The 17,379-nt window shown below is 38.1% G+C and overlaps 1 protein-coding gene across 1 annotated transcript in view; it reads right to left on the bottom strand.

Annotated features, from left to right (window-relative positions):
• The window catches only part of LOC122814515 (mucin-21-like), a gene marked incomplete at its 5' end in the record, with an annotated part of 38,388 nt that overhangs the window by 186 nt on the left and 20,823 nt on the right, over positions 1-17,379 (bottom strand). The gene's annotated exons all lie outside the window — the stretch shown is intronic.

The raw sequence follows: 17,379 nt of genomic DNA, 5'->3' as shown, positions 1-17,379 counted from the left end.
GCTTTTACTATTTTACCGAATTGTGTTCTCCAGGTGTGTGTGTGGGTGGGTGGGTGTGGGTGTGTGCTGTAGGGTGCTTCACCCTGGTTCTTCATGACTTCTTGTAAGACACAGCCTCTGCTTTATGTTAGAAATGCAGTGGTTCAGGCTGCCTCCCCTCCCCTCATGTCGGCCGTTCCATCCCACCCCACCCCTCTTTATCTATTTCCTCCAGTATTCGGACCACTACCTGTACCCTTGCTGTAATGAGGGCTTTAACTCCATATGACATGGTGTCTGTTTAATACACTCATACTGTAAACTGCCATTTTCTGCAGTTATCAGGTGGATTAATCACAGGTTAAAGGGGATCTTCTGATTCTCAATTTATTGATCTGAAAAATGTTCAGTCTACCTTAAGTACTTCATGTTTCAAAAAGAGGAGCATGTAACAGCTATTGTGTTTTAGCTTTGGCTCCAAAAACTGATTGAACTATTATCTAACGTGACCTTCTTGTTGATTGTCTGTAGATTTGCTCCTTCCTTTCTCCTACTCACTGTCCACCAATCCCTCCTTTCTTTTATAGCTTACACCAATAACTATTTGCACAGTTATCATGTTCATCTGAAGTCCCCAAACCAGTAATACTTTCTTGCTTTTAAGAAAAAATGTACTCAGTCACAATGTAAAGGGATGTAGGCTGTGGGAAGCAAACACAGATCTTCGGGTTATAGCTGTTACACAATTTATCATACTAACATTTGTGCCCACAGTGACTGATTGTTAACTGCCTGCTTCTGTATCTAGCCTGATTCACCTAATGTATTTTCATCAACACCTTCAAGCCCCTGATGATTTTCAGGTTATAGCTGTTACACAATTTATCATACTAGCATTTGTGTCCACAGTGACTGTTTACACAATTTATCATACTAACGTTTGTGCCCACAGTGACTGTTTACACAATTTATCATACTAACATTTATGCCCACAGTGACTGATTGGTAACTGACTGCTTACCTAATGTATTTTCTTCAATACCTTCAAGCTGCTGATTTTCCTTTTCAACCGACCCACCCCTGTAAAGGCTCACATGACAGTGAGGCAGAGTTACTGATTCAGAAAGTCACCGCTTCTTTTTTTGTTATATAACTGGTGCAGTTAAAAGTCAGATTGTAAAAAATGTATAAAAAGACAAGCTCAGCCTCTGTTTACATTATTTTTAAGAAAAAGATCTATTTTGCCACCATTTATGTAAATGATTTCCTTTTTGTCATTTCTACTTCTTGTAAGTCGAGTTTCTGAAGACTGTCAGGTCACTTGGGTCAAAAACCAATTATGGCATACATTTGCTGAATAATTTCTATCATACGAACAGTATATATATATATATATATATATATATATATATATATACATACAAAGAGAGAGAGACTTAAAGTTCTGAACTGCAATTTGCTGTCTCTCTAAAGTGGGCTTTACACATTATTACTAGGATTTTTTTTCATCTCATGCCTTAATCCAAATTGTCAGTAAGCCATTAACAGAGCCACGGCTTCTTGTGTCAGAGTAAAATTCATCTGTAATTCTGTTATTCTTGTAGTACAATAAATACGGTTCAACAGTCCAGTTTTTGTAGCTGTTCCTGAATCCATAACATGTCCAGATATAAAAGTACAGTTAGTGCATCTTTGCTGGTAAAACTATTTTATAAAACTGATTTTAGCATTTCATTTAATTTATTATCTGTTAAGCAGGTACGTGAACTGGTCCATCCTTGAGCCTTTCTAGCTGCAAGGGTAAATATATGGTTTAGATATATCCAGAGAAAACAGGCACAATGCAGGGAAATAGGCCAACCCAGACAGACAATGACTAAAGATCAGAACTGAACACGAGCTGCGAGGTAGAAATCATAACAATGGAGTCATTAGCTGCCCTGCTTATAACTAGCTTTCTAACCACTACAGGGATTATCTAACTAGTTGCACTGCCTATAACTAGGCTTGTAATATACCACAGGGATTATCTAACTAGCTGCAATCCCTATAACTAGCTTTGTAACTACAACAGGGATTATCTATCTACGCTGAGTATAACTAGCTTTGTAACGTACAACAGGGGGTTATCTAACAAGCTGCACTGCTTGTAACCAGCCATGTAAACATATCACAGCCATTATTTAACTAACAGTGAGCACATTGACACACTACAGCTATTAAAAAGTAGGTGGTGACGTGGGATCTAAGTAGATCATATTGTGAAGTAGATAGGTGGGATCTAAGTAGATCATATTGTGAAGTAGATATTGAGGTGGGATTTTAGTAGATCATAAGCTTGGATGTGATGGTCTTAATGGATAGTCAAAAGGTATTCTATGCCTTAGGCTGCAACAACAAAACCCTTTGTGAAGTGCTCTAGTGAGTGTGCAGGTGGGAGCAGGGTAACAGGTTCTGAGAATAAGGAGTGCAGACTGAGTCCAAATAAAGGCTTTAAAAGTAATTAGTCGTGTGAGGATGGGGTAATGCTTCAGGAAAGGAGTTCTGAATATTATGCAACATGACGAAATATTTGCCGTTTGGGAGAGTGGTACAGGCTTGGCTTTACTGAGGGATGTGCACTAGTGTTGAAGCTTAGGGAGCTGAAGTGTGAATCTGGCTGTTTGTTGAGCATGACTTATTGATGGTTACTATTGAAAGACGAGCCTCCTATCATTGGTGGTAAGGTCATATTCTAAGGGACTGAGAATCATACTTTTGGAATGGTAGTTTCATCAGATACCTATTATGTCCTTAATGTTATTAGATAGCTTATCAATACAACTACTAAACGCCAATTGATGGTCAAACCAGAATCTCAAACAATGGCTGACAGACTGCAGAAATCCTCCTTGTATGGAGAGCATAACCCAAGACCCAGGGACAGCTTAGAACCATTTGGTTGTACAAATCTTGTGAGTGTCCCATAGTAAAATGTGGAAATCACCTTTTCTGGATGCATGAAGGAGTTGCCAGTTATCACACTTGACCTTCTGTTTGATAAATAATTATTTCTTCTCTGCAAGGGCAACGGTAAAAGGTGGTCCACTAATGGAAATACCTTGGTTAGGTTAAAAAGTATGACACCAGTCCCTGTACTCTGACCCATGTTTTTAAGGTAGTGTTAATTGTGAACTTGGCAGTGAGTATGATGTGACTATTCCTAAAACTGTTTTGCTTTTTTAAAGTAAATTGAAGCTGTAGGGAGACTGCTGTTTTTAAGATTATAACAAGAGAAGGAATAGGGATGGGAGATGCAACGTATGGAGCACAAGAGATCCTTGTTTAAGTGGAGGGATTATTACAGGGTGGGAGTTCCACAGATCAGGGAAAAGGCAAGTTGACACAGACAGACTGACATGTAAATTGCAATGACTGAAAAGGTATTGTAGGTTTTGGGAATTTAAAAATGAGTGTGATCCTTCTGAACCACAGTTATGAAGTTGTAACCATCTGTTCACATTCTGGATATTCTAGCTTAAGATAAAAAGAAAGGGAAACGTCTTTAGGTTGGGTTCCGCTGTATAGGTTTTTGCAAGTGTGTGTAACTATGGGATGGGGTGGGCATTATTGGACAGAATGAAGTGCTTGGAATATAAGTTGGTGGTGGTTGGAAGTGATCTAGGCATTATTGTGAACTTTACAGCTGTGTGTTCAGTTAGTTTTTCCCAGGGAATAATGGACCTCATTCAGGAAAGTCTTGGGATTTCTTAACAGCCTGGATTGCCTTGACTTTAGTCTGATTTTGGCCTTTAATAATCCTCTTAACATAAATTTTTACTAGATGGGAAGCTAACCAGCTAGAGTGAAAAATCAAAATCCTGAATGTTTTTCAGGCACTTGACGTTAATGGCTTGGATGGCCTCAGTCTTGAGACAAGGTGCAGTATTATGTCTCGTTTTCCTCATCAGCTAAGAGAAGAGTCACTGAGTTGCAGTCTGTATGTCAAAATATGCAGGTCCAGCCTGTGTTTGTCAGCTCAGCATGAATAGATTTCTGATTTTCTAAGACACTTCATATATTATAGTGGAACTCAAGACCCAAGGACATTTAGCAGAGAAAATTGACAAATTGGTGGAAGGACTTTAGACATGAAGACTGTATGAGAAGCATTTGTGAGGAATGAAACGAGGTCTGTCATTTAATGACTGGAGGTGAGATCTGTTAAAGGCGCAGAGAAGGTAGTCAGGAAGAATGCGAGCGAGTGTCTCTTCCATGGATTTGTTGATGCACTGATCCTGAAGTCAGCAAATATGATCACGTTTTTTATAACGTGCTTTGTAATGTTATGTACCAAGTTTGTAATGCATATGTGGATGTGAATGACAGGTTCAAAAGCACAGAAACAGCGAGCATCAGATTACCACATAATAGACATAAGCATATAGGCCAGTTAGGCTGTAGATCATTTGTGTTTGGACAGCTGATGACTTGTTCTGATGTGATCTGTGTGGGAACAAAAAGGCACATCCCCACACAGATCTCCAAGGTCTCAGACCTGGTCTTAGACTATCACAGTGTTCATACTCTGAGACAGTGCTTTGGAGCTGCACACTGATTGATTTTAATACGGCTAAGATAGCAGGTGTGTTTTGGATCCATTATTCTGATTGTGGGAATTTATTCCTAATGTTTCCTACATTCAGACACTTTATTGATGCAGTTTTTAACTTAGACATGAGCTAACACAGATTTTCAACTTTTGTGGTATTTACATAAGGTTATGACCAGGGATTCATTGTGCATTCACGCATGGACATGGACATACACAATATATACACCATGCATTTCTCACCTCCAAACTTGTGTAAAACGTTCATTTCTTTACTCAAGTAGTGCAGGTCATTTGACCCACAGGTATCAGCAATGCCTGCGTATATATTCTCCTATGTAAGATAATGGTGTGGTAACTCCTTCACAGCCTCAACTCTCAGCTCCCTATGGAATCAACTATTCTATCAGATCACACCTGGTCAACCAGAAAACTCAATGCAAAAACATAAATTTGATTTTTTTTTTTTTTTTTTTTTTTTTTATACATGGGACAAGCCCCCCCCCCCCCCCCAACATCTCCCATACCCCCTTACTTTTGCATATTAACTTTAGAGTTGGCAACCATTGGGAAAGGACAAGCACTGATAAAGGTGGAAACATTTAATGGAGCAACAGAGCTTTCACTTTTCCATTAAAACACACTAGGAAATATATTTGAGGACCTGTATAATTGACAGCTTATAACTAGATGAATCTGTGTTACATTTTGCTGACATAGGAGGTGTGATGGTTGCATACTGATTCAGAAAGAGTGAAGGGTCTGTGATTGACTTTGAATAATAATCAAAGTATTCTTTCCTATTTAACATCTTGATTTTCTGTGGCATGATATTTTTGCATGTCTTGACTGTATTTTAATACACAGTTTTTGTATGCATGACGACTTGCATGTGTTACTTTAAAGAAAGATAACAGCATGCATGAAAGCTTGAAAGATAAGCCATGCATCACAACTTGCATTCTGAATAATCACGAACATTACATTTAATGTTTAAGAAAAATAAAATCTCTAGGGGGTAGGGACTATGCACACATGCAGCCTAAGTGGAATGAATGCATCACTTTGTGTGTTTGCTATCAGATACTTATTTTGAAGGACTTCAGAATGTTTCCTCTTTCTCAGTTCTTTGCTGTAAACAGAAGTGTGATTCACCAGGTTGGAAATAACTTGCATTCCAGTGGGTAAGCCTGGATAATCGGGCACCAAGACTGACATTTCCTCATAAGGCACTCCTGAATCATACTTTTGCAGACGTGATAGGTCTGTATGTTATGATTTTTTTTTTTTATGAATAGTATATGCTATTAAAAGATAACATCATAAAAGTCAAGGGAGTGGGCTACAAAACAGGACAGACTTACACCCAAAGGCCAGTTTCTGCTTGTCCTAGGCAACATTTAAAAAAAAGGAAGGACAATGTGCCTTCTTCCATTTCAGTGGTAGGTTGTAGTAATTTATTTTTTAATTCCCAGTGTCAGAGACTTCTGCACACAGACCCTTATCTGCCGCTAGGTCAGCATTTCACCACCTGCCCAATTTGTATACCAATACCATGTTATATCGATCCTTCAGAAACTTCCTTACCTACCTGTGTAATCCTATTTTATATCGATCCTTCAGAAACTTCCTTCCTACCTGTGTAATCCTATTTTATATCGATCCTTCAGAAACTTCCTTACCTACCTGTGTAATCCTATTTTATATTGATCCTTCATAAACTTCCCTACCTACCTGTGTACTCCTATTTTATATCGATCCTTCAGAAACTTCCTTACCTACCTGTGTAATCCTATTTTATATCGATCCTTCAGAAACTTCCTTACCTACCTGTGTAATCCTATTTTATATCGATCCTTCAGAAACTTCCTTACCTACCTGTGTAATCCTATTTTATATCGTTCCTTCAAAAATGTCCTTACCTACCTGTGTAATCCTTTTTTATATCGATCCTACAGAAGCTTCCTTACCTACGTGTGTAATCCTATTTTATATCAGTCCTTCAGAAACTTCCGTACCTACCTGTGTAATCCTATTTTTATATACAGGCAACATGTTCTGATTTGTTCAACAACCGTCATTCAGTAGCACCAAATAATCCAAAGATCAAGTTGACAAATATTCCTGAAGCTGTTAAACAAGATGCATTTATTACTTTAATGTTACTAACATCTCAGCATTTTGACTTAAGGGTTACAGGGTCAACATACACAAAATTAAAAAAAAAAAAAATACCACCGATAGAAAAAGATTAACTAAGGAATCCCTCGGCATCAACCATGTTAACATTACTTAAGCAATAGTCACTAAAACGAATAAGTGCTATAAATGCCGTGATACCTTAATAAAGATGACAGCGTAATGATAATATTATTACTATCAGTACTACTGCTACTAATAAATAAAAACCTAAATGATGAGACTTTAGTTATGGTACAGAAGTAAAAGTATTTTCTTGAATAAAATAAGTAACAAAGGGCCACAGCTCCAAAGGCAAACCAAAACTTTAATCTGTGAGCGCTTTCGTTCACTCAAATCAAATGAACTTCTTCAGACAAATTCAAACAGTAAACCCTCCTTATATAACCAAGAAATCACATGACCAATAAAATGCATTACATCACAAGTTTAAAACTGATTGTTAAAAGGCATATACATATTTATAAAGATATTTAGATATACTTTAAAAGAATTTTTAAGCACAAAGTGGAGAATTAATATATAGAAAACAATCAAAAAGGTGCATCCATACAAACCTATAAGTGCATAAAATATTATATTATCTTATAAGAACATTCTATACTGAATTTCATAAATTCATTCAGCATAATAAACTTTTAAGCTTGAGTAAACACACAACAGAACACTGCTCATTAAGGCCTGGGTAACTGTGCATTTAAGGTAAGTTGCCACCATAACTCTTGTCTTTCGAGTAAAAGGGATGTATGCCCACCTCTAGGGCCCTCCATCACCTGGTCGATCACCTTAAATTTAAAGTGGTGTCCAGGGTTGTCCGTAATGTGGTTGGCCAAAGCATTATTTTCTCTGTTTCTATTTATACTATAAATGTGTTCATAGATTCTTTCTTTGAACCTATGATCGTTTTTTCTGATATAAAATGCCAGACAGAGTTTACATCTTGCCAAATATACCACACTTTTAGAGTTAGTCATATCTAGCAGTGAGCGAAAAATGCCTGTTAGCAATTGTATAGTCTCTACCTATGTTTGTGTACCTGCAATAGGCACAAGCTTCACATTTAACCATTCCTGGGTTCCTGTTGTATAATGTATGCTCTTTCTCTAATATATTTTTTAAGTTAGCTCCTTTTCTATACACAACTCTTGGTAGGGTGCCCAATTTAGATCCAAGATCTGAGTTAGCTCCTTTTCTATACACAAAAAAATGATCGTAGGTTCAAAGAAAGAATCTATGAACACATTTATAGTATAAATAGAAACAGAGAAAATAATGCTTTGGCCAACCACATTAGGGACAACCCTGGACACCACTTTAAATTTAAGGTGATCGACCAAGTGATGGAGGGCCCTAGAGGTGGGCATACATCCCTTTTACTCGAAAAACAAGAGTTATGGTGGCAACTTACCTTAAATGCGCATAGTTACCCAGGCCTTAATGAGTAGAGTTCTGTTGTGTGTTTACTCAAGCTTAAAAGTTTATTATGCTGAATGAATTTATGAAATTCAGTGTAGAATGTTCTTATAAGATAATATAGCATTTTATGTACTTATAGGTTTGTATGGATGCACATTTTTGATTGTTTTTTATATATTAAAAATTCTCCACTTTGTGCTTAAAAATTCTTTTAAAGTATATGTAAATATCTTTATAAATATGTATATGCCTTTTAACAACCAGTTTTAAACTTGTGATGTAATGCATTCTATTGGTCATGTGATTTATTGGTTATATAAGGAGGGATTTTATTGTTTGAATTTGTCTGCAGAAGTTCATTTGATTTGAGTGAATGAAAGAGCGCTCAGATTAAAGTTTTGGTTTGCCTTTGGAGCTGTCGCCCTTTGTTACTTATTTTATTAGTGCTTTATTTGTTGTTTTTTTGCAGGTATTTTCTTGAATAGCTTGAAGAGTGTTTCTAAATGCTGATTTTTTTTCTGATTTATTTGGTCCTATATGGTTGGGTCCCCTCCCCAGGTGATCGGTCTGCTGGTACCATACTGTGCAATGTATTGCCTTGACTATCTTGGGGCTGTTAGTGGTTCTGCACATGTGACAAGGAGTTTTCCAGCACTCCGTCTTTTGCTTACTGGAGTCTGTATTTCCAGAACCTACTACCTCAGTGGTTTAGGATATCAGGATATTCTTAAAGGCTCACTAGTTAGATTAGTCTTTTAATCATTAGTATCAGCTTGTTTAACTTACTGAGTTAATACTTTACTGTTAATCTTTTATAGTTGTACCTGGTACAGGCTTTGCCTCATATAGACTGATTATCTGTGTATTTACATATTTTATTTTTGTTTATCTTATTTGGTTTTATTGTACAGTGTTTCACCATAATCACTGAATAAATGTGAAATTGAAAACGCAACCTGGGTTTTATCCCCATCAGCCCTGATTTGTATACTGTTTGACCCCATGCAAGTCACTCAGCTTCTCTGTGCTCCTGTCACAAAAATGAGACCTCTGATCGCCTATATATTTAGCCACATTGAAATAATTAATTAACAAGCAGCAAACTATTTTTCACATCGTCTCACCTCAAAAAAGTATAAAGCGATTATATTGGCTAATGTCCAAGTTTATTTTTTATGGGGATTGATCCATAAATTCTATGGTACTAATGTCATGGTCACTGGTTTTATGGTGCCTCATGCTGTTTTGTTTAAAAAGTGGGGTACTTTTAACTTGATTGGCATTCCTACCACATAAACTATTTGATGTCTAATGAAAAATACAGTCTTGTTAATGTGGGGTGTGAAAGTGCGTTCCTTTCCTTTCTTTAGATACTTGTTATGTTTAATTATTATCTTTCATGTTGATTTGTTAAATTAATATTAAGTTTGAATTTTGTACTTATTCATATGACTATATATTGCATTTGTAAATGAAACTAAACTTAAAAAAAAAGAGAGCGTGCATACCTGGATGGTAAATACAGTGCCCAATAAGTGATGCTTGTGTGTGTATACTTGTCTGTGTATAAATTACTGCATAGCAACTTAAGAAGAATTTGATTGTAGTTTGTTGTCATAAATAGCACATCAAAACCTTATATAAATTTGTTGCTGTGTAATGAATCTACTAATGAATTGTGATACTGTACAATAATTTTTACTGTACTTTTGTACTCAGGTTATGGCTGAAAAGGGTCACTAGACCTGCCCATGTACCTAGTTAAAAACTGTAAAATAAAATAAAAACAAAACCCATTTGTTAGCGTTGAAAAACTATGTAATATGTAGATCAAACTTTTTACAAGGGAAATTAACCTCTTCCGGAAAAAGGATTTGCTGTCTGTGTCCTTTAAACAGTTCCATGTTTGACAAACTTAAAGAAAATTATATAATTTGTCAATAAGTTGTCCATTTGGTTTCCTACTCTCGATTAAATGGGTTTTGATATATTTGGCATGACCAAGCAAATGTATATTGGTAACCTAACATTTTTAAATACATTACCATCCACAGTAAAGCAGTTTTTAATTTTTGTTGGGAGAGGTAGAAATTGTGTAACCTCCTAGATTTAGAACCTAGTTCCTGCAGAATTGCATTTGATAGGGTCATACTAGCCTAGCTGCCCTTGCAGGTCATTGTAAGCCTAACCAATTTCCCTCCAAGATGAGAATCAAACTCTGTACCTTGTGTCCGTGATGAAATCAATGCCTTAATCATTATGGCAATCCTCAGCCCTAAAGGACAAGGAGGCACCTTGATCACATTTAACTCATGACCTCTGGTTTAATAGATCAGTACTCTTACCCCAGAGCTACAAGGCCAAAGTTTCCAGTGGGTCACATAATTTATTTCTCATGTTTATAAGTATTAGTATTTCAAACACCCTCTGTATCTCATTTATGATTAATTTCAGGTGAGAATGGTTTGTTAATAAACAGTACCACTGGAGGAAACAAAGGCATCAGGTAGACACAACAGAGCTGAAAGGTCAAGTGCTTGTCTCAGTCATGTATTTCACAAGTGGGAGCTCATGGGACTCAAACCTTGGTCATCATTTTAGTGTATACCGCTGTGTTCTTTTGGAACCAGGATATTAATTTTTTTAGATGCTGTACTACATGATTGTGGTTGCTGTTTCATGTTATAGCATTTATTATATATTACGTATCTTTGTCAGTTTCTGCTTGTCATCTTTTATTCAACAAATATCCCATTAAACTGCCTATCAAAATAACAATTCTAACATGTTGGTGGGGTAGATCATATCTGTAGTTTTGAAACAAACAGAAACTCAGAAGGGAAACATTCAGAGTCTGTTCCCACCAAAAGATTTTTTAGTTACATCAGTCAGAATAAAATGTGCTCCGAGTCCCCACACAAAATGCAGTCGGGAAAGACCTTGCCAGTTAAATTAGTTTAAGTAAATATACCGCAAGTCATTTAAAGGGTGCAGAGTTTCCCAGTAACACCTAGTGATGTTGTGTATTGTACTTAAGGGTGTTATAGCATGCAGCTCACGGCTCTGCAGTGCTGCTGTTTTTGGTTTTCTGTGTACTTCTTCACAGTCTTTAATGAAACAGCCTTTAATGAATATATTCATTAATTTTCATTAGGTGCTTAATATAGTTAAGGCTATTTATGTATCATCTATTAATTTATCCTTTGTTGACTGGGTTTGTCACACTAGGGTGTTAGCCTTTTTTCAGTGGAGACCTGAGGTGGTATTTAGACTCTTCTTCTTCTTTCGGCTTTTTCCCGGTTAGGGGTCGCCACAGCGGATCACCTGTCCGCTCATGATTGGCAGTGAAGTTTTACAGTGTCGAGTTGCCAGCCCGGCGCCCAACCTTCCACAGAAGGCACACACACTCACACCTAGGGCCAATTTAGACTGTCCAATCCACCTACAGCATGTCTTTGGGATGTGGGAGGAAACCGCAGCACCCGGAGGAAACCCACTCGACCACAGGGAGGACATGCAGACTCCGCACAGAAGGGCACCCCAGCCGAGAATCAAACCGGAGAACCTCTTGCTGTGAGGTGGCAACGCTAACCGCTGCACCACCATGGCCACCCTATTCGGGGAAGTTTGGCTATGGCATTGGGGAACTTTCCCTGCTCTTTTCAATAGGTGCCGGGTGATCATCTACATCCACCTGAGCTACCACCAACTCAATCAGATGGGGCCTTGGTTTAATGTCTCATCTGAAGGTCAGCACACTTAGGAGTGCAACCCCCCCCCCACTTATGATGCAGTGCAATTTCAGCATATGATCTACCTGGTGTGGGACTAGAACCCATAGCCTTCTGCACCAAAGGCAAGCAAGCTACCTGTTGTGCCACTGACACTGCAAGGAGACACACCTTATCCTGGTAAGCAGCAGGCATAAAGTAGAAAGTCCTAGACTTTGCACTAGTCCATCACATAATACATACTCACGTGTATATATATACACACACACACTCTGTTAAAAAAGCCCTGTCATTGTGGATGTACCTTTGACATGCCTTTGGAATGCACAAGGACAATGGACACCTCAGCATCACCAACTCCCCTCATGAACAGAGCTAGGATGGTGCAAGCTTGGTATAGAAAATGTAAACGTGGCACAGCAAAGATGGGTGCAAGCTCAGTACAGAAAGTATGAACATGCCACAGCCAGGATGGTGTAAGCTTGGTACAGAAAACATAAACGTGGCACAGCAAAGATGGTGCAAGCTCAGTACAGAAAGCATGAACGTGACACAGCAAGGATGGTGTAAGCTCGGTACAGAAAGTGTGAACATGAGAACCAAGCACTGTGAGGAAGCAGCATTTATTGTTGCACCACAATACTTACTGCCTTTTAGTACAAGCTATTTTATATTGTATGTTATGTGTCACCTTTGTACAATGTGCTAATATGTTAGTATGGTTTTCTCTTTATGTGACTTCTTATGATGTCAGCCTTAAGAACTGTCAGTAAGGCTCAGTGTACCTACATGGCAAACAGGCACAAACACATATATATATATATATATATATATATATATATATATACACACACACACTATACATGTGCGTCTGTGTATGTTTAGCACTGGCATGTGAAGCTGTAAATCACTGCTGTCATGCACCAAGTTGTATAAGACGTATATATCTCATTAGTTACAGCTCATTAATGTAATGTGATTAAAAAAATGTATGTGTAGTTACAATTAAGGGAAAGCATAAACTACAAGTTGTTAGCAGTACAAATGTGCTGATAACATGAAGTGATGTTTTCTAGCCAGTCCCAGGAAGACATTATACATTTTTCAACCTGGCGTACATGGTTATGGCAAGGACTGTTGAAATGTTTCCTGCTCCACTGCTGTCTATGGCAGCTTTTGTTACACTGCTGTTACAACAAAAGTGAAAATAATTATAGTGTGCCCCCACCATCATAACAACACTTTAGTCATTTCCTTTTTACACTGAAGAAGCACCCAGAGATGGCTTCTGTTATATCAGATTCCCTGCCACCGCAGTTCAGATGTTGCATTTTTTTTTCTTTAACATACTGAAGGGGTACAAGTGAATCAAAAGCCGCTTCCTAAATCAGCAGTTTCAAAAAATGACCTGTGGCAGTGCTGTTTTTCACAGTCCGTAAACAGTATTTTAATTGTATTGTGGAACACACTTTTATAAAAACTGATTTTCTTATAATGAATACAATGGTCATCATAAGTGCTTTAAAAACAACATGGAAGACTGAGCAAATGGCAGAACGTGTAACTGTATATATATATATATATATATATATATATATATATATATATATATATATATATATATATATATATAAAATATTTTGATGCTCTACCCTGTTCAGCAAATTTGAAATTAATTAATAAATAGATCGACATCGTTGCTATAAGAATATTAAATTCATTGGGACTGAGGTTTACAGAACATTTGTGCTATATTAGTGCACTAATTTAGTGGCGTATGTGGTGACATTTCTAGCCCACTAGTTTCTCCATTTCCTACTTACACTTCTGTTCTATGTTAATCCTCTTCCATATAGTAATTTCTTTTTTTGCATTTTGAATAACAAAAGCATTTTATTTTTATGACAACTTTACTCCAAAACACTTTCATTTATCTTCTGTTCAGTAAAAAAGAGGAACAGTTCACCAGAGCTGGCCACACAGAGAGAGACCTAAACTATCACAAGATGGCGCTGCCTTATTCTGTTTCGAAAATAAGCATGAAGTCTCAGCTACTCTCTTAACTTGTTTTGGAACCGGGTCCTGGTAGCAAATATTTTATCTAGAGAACAATCATTTACTATTATTATTATTATTATTAAAGAACTTCCCTTGACTTAAGTGACCTATTACAAATGAAAACATGAGATATTTCTTTCCCACTTTTCTGTTCAGTATCATGCTTTGAGTAATAGCACCAGCTATAAATAACACAGTGACATAGATACAGGGCTCTTTGAAACTAAGATTTATTTCCTCAGCCTAGTTTTATCTGAAGAGAAACATCTTCGTAGATTTAGCTGTTTTGTTGCCTCACACAGGGACCTTAACCAGTCCTGTAAATTTTGATGAAACACCACAGTTCTGCTTTTTTTGCTGTTGAATTCACCCTCATTTTTTCTTCCCTTGTATAAAATCATTCACTCACTTCTGAGGCAATCTTTAGAACTCTGATTTAGTTTTACGTATTAAAAGCACACACCTTCAAATATGGCTACTCAAGATCTTCATGAGTAATGTCCTTTTCCGGTTGCTCATTTTCCTAAACAATATGACAGCAAACATTGCTGACAGGTAAAATGAACATTAGAAAACACGGTGAAGAACATCCAAATAACTTAATGTGTTTATGGAAAGTTCTACATTTAATATTACAGCTCTTTAACAATTTTTAGTTTAGCATAAACTGAAATTAAAGGTATACGTTTGGAGGTCGCCATATTTTAAGGTGAGCACCACTTTTAATAATTTCACACAACACAATGCCACAATCAGGCTGAACACTTGTAATATATGGTACTTTAAAATTAGTCAGAGAAAAAACAGAAATCAATTAACCTTTTGAGGAAACAGTTTCTCATATGGTGAACCACCAGCGTGCGTATGCACAACTTATCTAAATGGATAGTGAAGTAGCATGTATACTACATAAATGTGTGCGCCATTTCCTTGAGAAATCTACTTACCTTCATTCCATCAGTGACTCACATCTGAAGGCTTTTACATTCTTTCTGTCATTCTTCTTCTTGATGGCTTAACAGTTGTCACTTTGTGCCAGAGGGGACTGAAATACATTAGCTGTATTTGAGGGACCTACATAGGGGTGCCACAATTTCCAGGGTGGGGCTTCCTCTGCATTGCAGAGGAAGCCCAGTGCACCAAAAACTGTGCTGTGATCTCCATCTTTGCAGAGGAAATTAGCCTGCTGGTGATCAGGGAGCACCAATGATAGACAAGCCCTCGTTTTTATAGTGCTTCTTATTCACAGCTGTGCACCTCGTGTTCGCTAACCAAGGCTGTGAAGTAGCCAGAAATGGATCTCAGTTTTAGAGCTTCCACTAACAAGCTGGGAGTACTGCTCATCAGTCAGGCAACGGAACTGGCAATAAATCCCGCAGACTGGTTGTTGGGAGATAATAAGGAAATGCAGCCCTGACTTAGGAGGTAATGGGTCGGAGAGCAAGTCCATCTCAATGTAGCAAAGACTGTTGGTAGACAAACCCAGATGGAGCAAGCAAGCATGAGAGAGAGAAGTGAGACTTGCAACCGTTATTTAAAGTAGATGTGAAACAACCCCCCCAGTACTTCATACGCAGATTCACTACACTCCTCCCCACTCCATCTCTTCAGTAGGATCACATGATGAAACCACAGGAAATGGAGCTTTCTGTCATAGCTGCACCATGTAGCCACATCACACCACACTGTGGCGAGCAGGCGAGGCGCCTTCAGCCCCCACATGCTGCTATTGCACAAGCCAGAATCCTAGTCAGGCAAGCCATCACTCTCTACTGCCACATGCTGGACAAGAGCTGAACTACACAGGAAACACCTTTCAGAATATATTTCTCTTAAGATTTGAACCCCACCCACAAAGCAGAACAATCATGAAAAACTCTTATTTTATAAGGTCACTGAAGCAATGCAGGTTTTCATAAAACTAGCCTGGATCATGAGTGGTGAGATTCTTGACAAATATCTGTACATTTTTTTACTGTGTTGGAAAGAAGGACTTTTAATTTCTCATCTCTTCTCTGTTGATTTTTAGATCACTACACCACCAGGTCCCATTTTTACAAAGTAGTCCTTCAGACTGACTAATTATGAAATTTTCCATGAGTTCGCTGTAATTGTCTTGCCACAGAAAACTGGTGCTGACACTAGCAGCTTGTGCACCATGTCCCCAAGGTCACAAGTGGTAGATGAGAAGTGATTTTGTTTACACTTCTTTCCCTGCAGGGTCTGAAAATTATCTAATATTACATCATATAAGTTTTCTCCCTTATCCCCTCCACCCCCAAGTCTTGAATTTGTCAGTACTGACTAGCTGCCTGTTTAGTAAGCTCCAAGTACTGAATTCACAATCTGAGTGACTTATGCGTTGAACTCTTCACGTGGTTCTAACTGGCATCGGGCATTCGTCTAATTATAAAATGCTGATTAAGTATTTAGAATATGTGACTGTTTTTCAGCAGTATGCATTGACTACATCTGCTCATACTATATAAAGATAAAAAGAGCCCCACCCCAAAAACACAAAACACACTATCAGATACAACAAATAAATGAAACAATCACACACACACATTATGAGTAATAAGTATGCCTGCTGTGTTTACTTGTCTAAGTCCTTTTTTGTGCCCCATGTCTGCTGACCACCTAGCCCTCTCACCATGAATTTCCTCATTTGATTCCCGTCATTAGGGTGGCTATCATCCAGGTAGCCATGATGGAATTTTGACATTCTGGCTCTAAGCCCCACTCCAGCAGCTGATGGGTACGCTTGAGATGTGACAGCCTGCTTCTGCTTCTCCTGTTAGCATGCATGCTTCCGCACATGCATCATGTGGCCTGCCAGAGCCACATGAATGTTCCTAGCCTGCATGCTGTACACCCTTGTTTGCAGGAACTGTTGGGGGCTGGGCCACCCCCACCAGGAAGGGGCAAGCTGGCATTGCTTCCCTTGCTGGCTGCTCCAGTCCCTGGGTCAATAGCTCATCCTGGGTTATATGCATCACAATCAGGGCTTTATCTCTCTCTTTGCCTTGTTAGCTTCATTGCTGTAAATCAACAAAGCAATCCAATGGCTGAACTTTATACTAAAACCATTTGGCTACTTTGGTGCAAGCACTTAAGTTCTGATCATGTTAGGTGAATAATCACTCCTCTTTTCATTACAACCATGCCAACCCCCCCCCCCCCCCCACCATTACAAATTCCCAGTGCACTTTTAGAAGCTGTCATGGTGTTCAGTCTGAATCCATTGTGACATCCCATGTGTCATGTGATCTTTACTTATGTTTTACCTGTAAACCTGTGCATTACGCTGTCCATGGAAACACCTTCTTTCATTCCTTTTCTATTCCCAAATGAGCTGCTTTCTCATGGAGTTGGGACTAAGAGTAGGAATGCATGAGGATAGTT

This window comes from Protopterus annectens, chromosome 10.part0 (assembly GCF_019279795.1).
Source record: "Protopterus annectens isolate FY-2018-M chromosome 10.part0, PAN1.0, whole genome shotgun sequence".
NCBI classification, from domain to species: domain Eukaryota; kingdom Metazoa; phylum Chordata; order Ceratodontiformes; family Protopteridae; genus Protopterus; species Protopterus annectens.
Note: the sequence above shows the minus strand (reverse complement) of the source record. Positions and strands in the feature narration are given on the sequence as shown.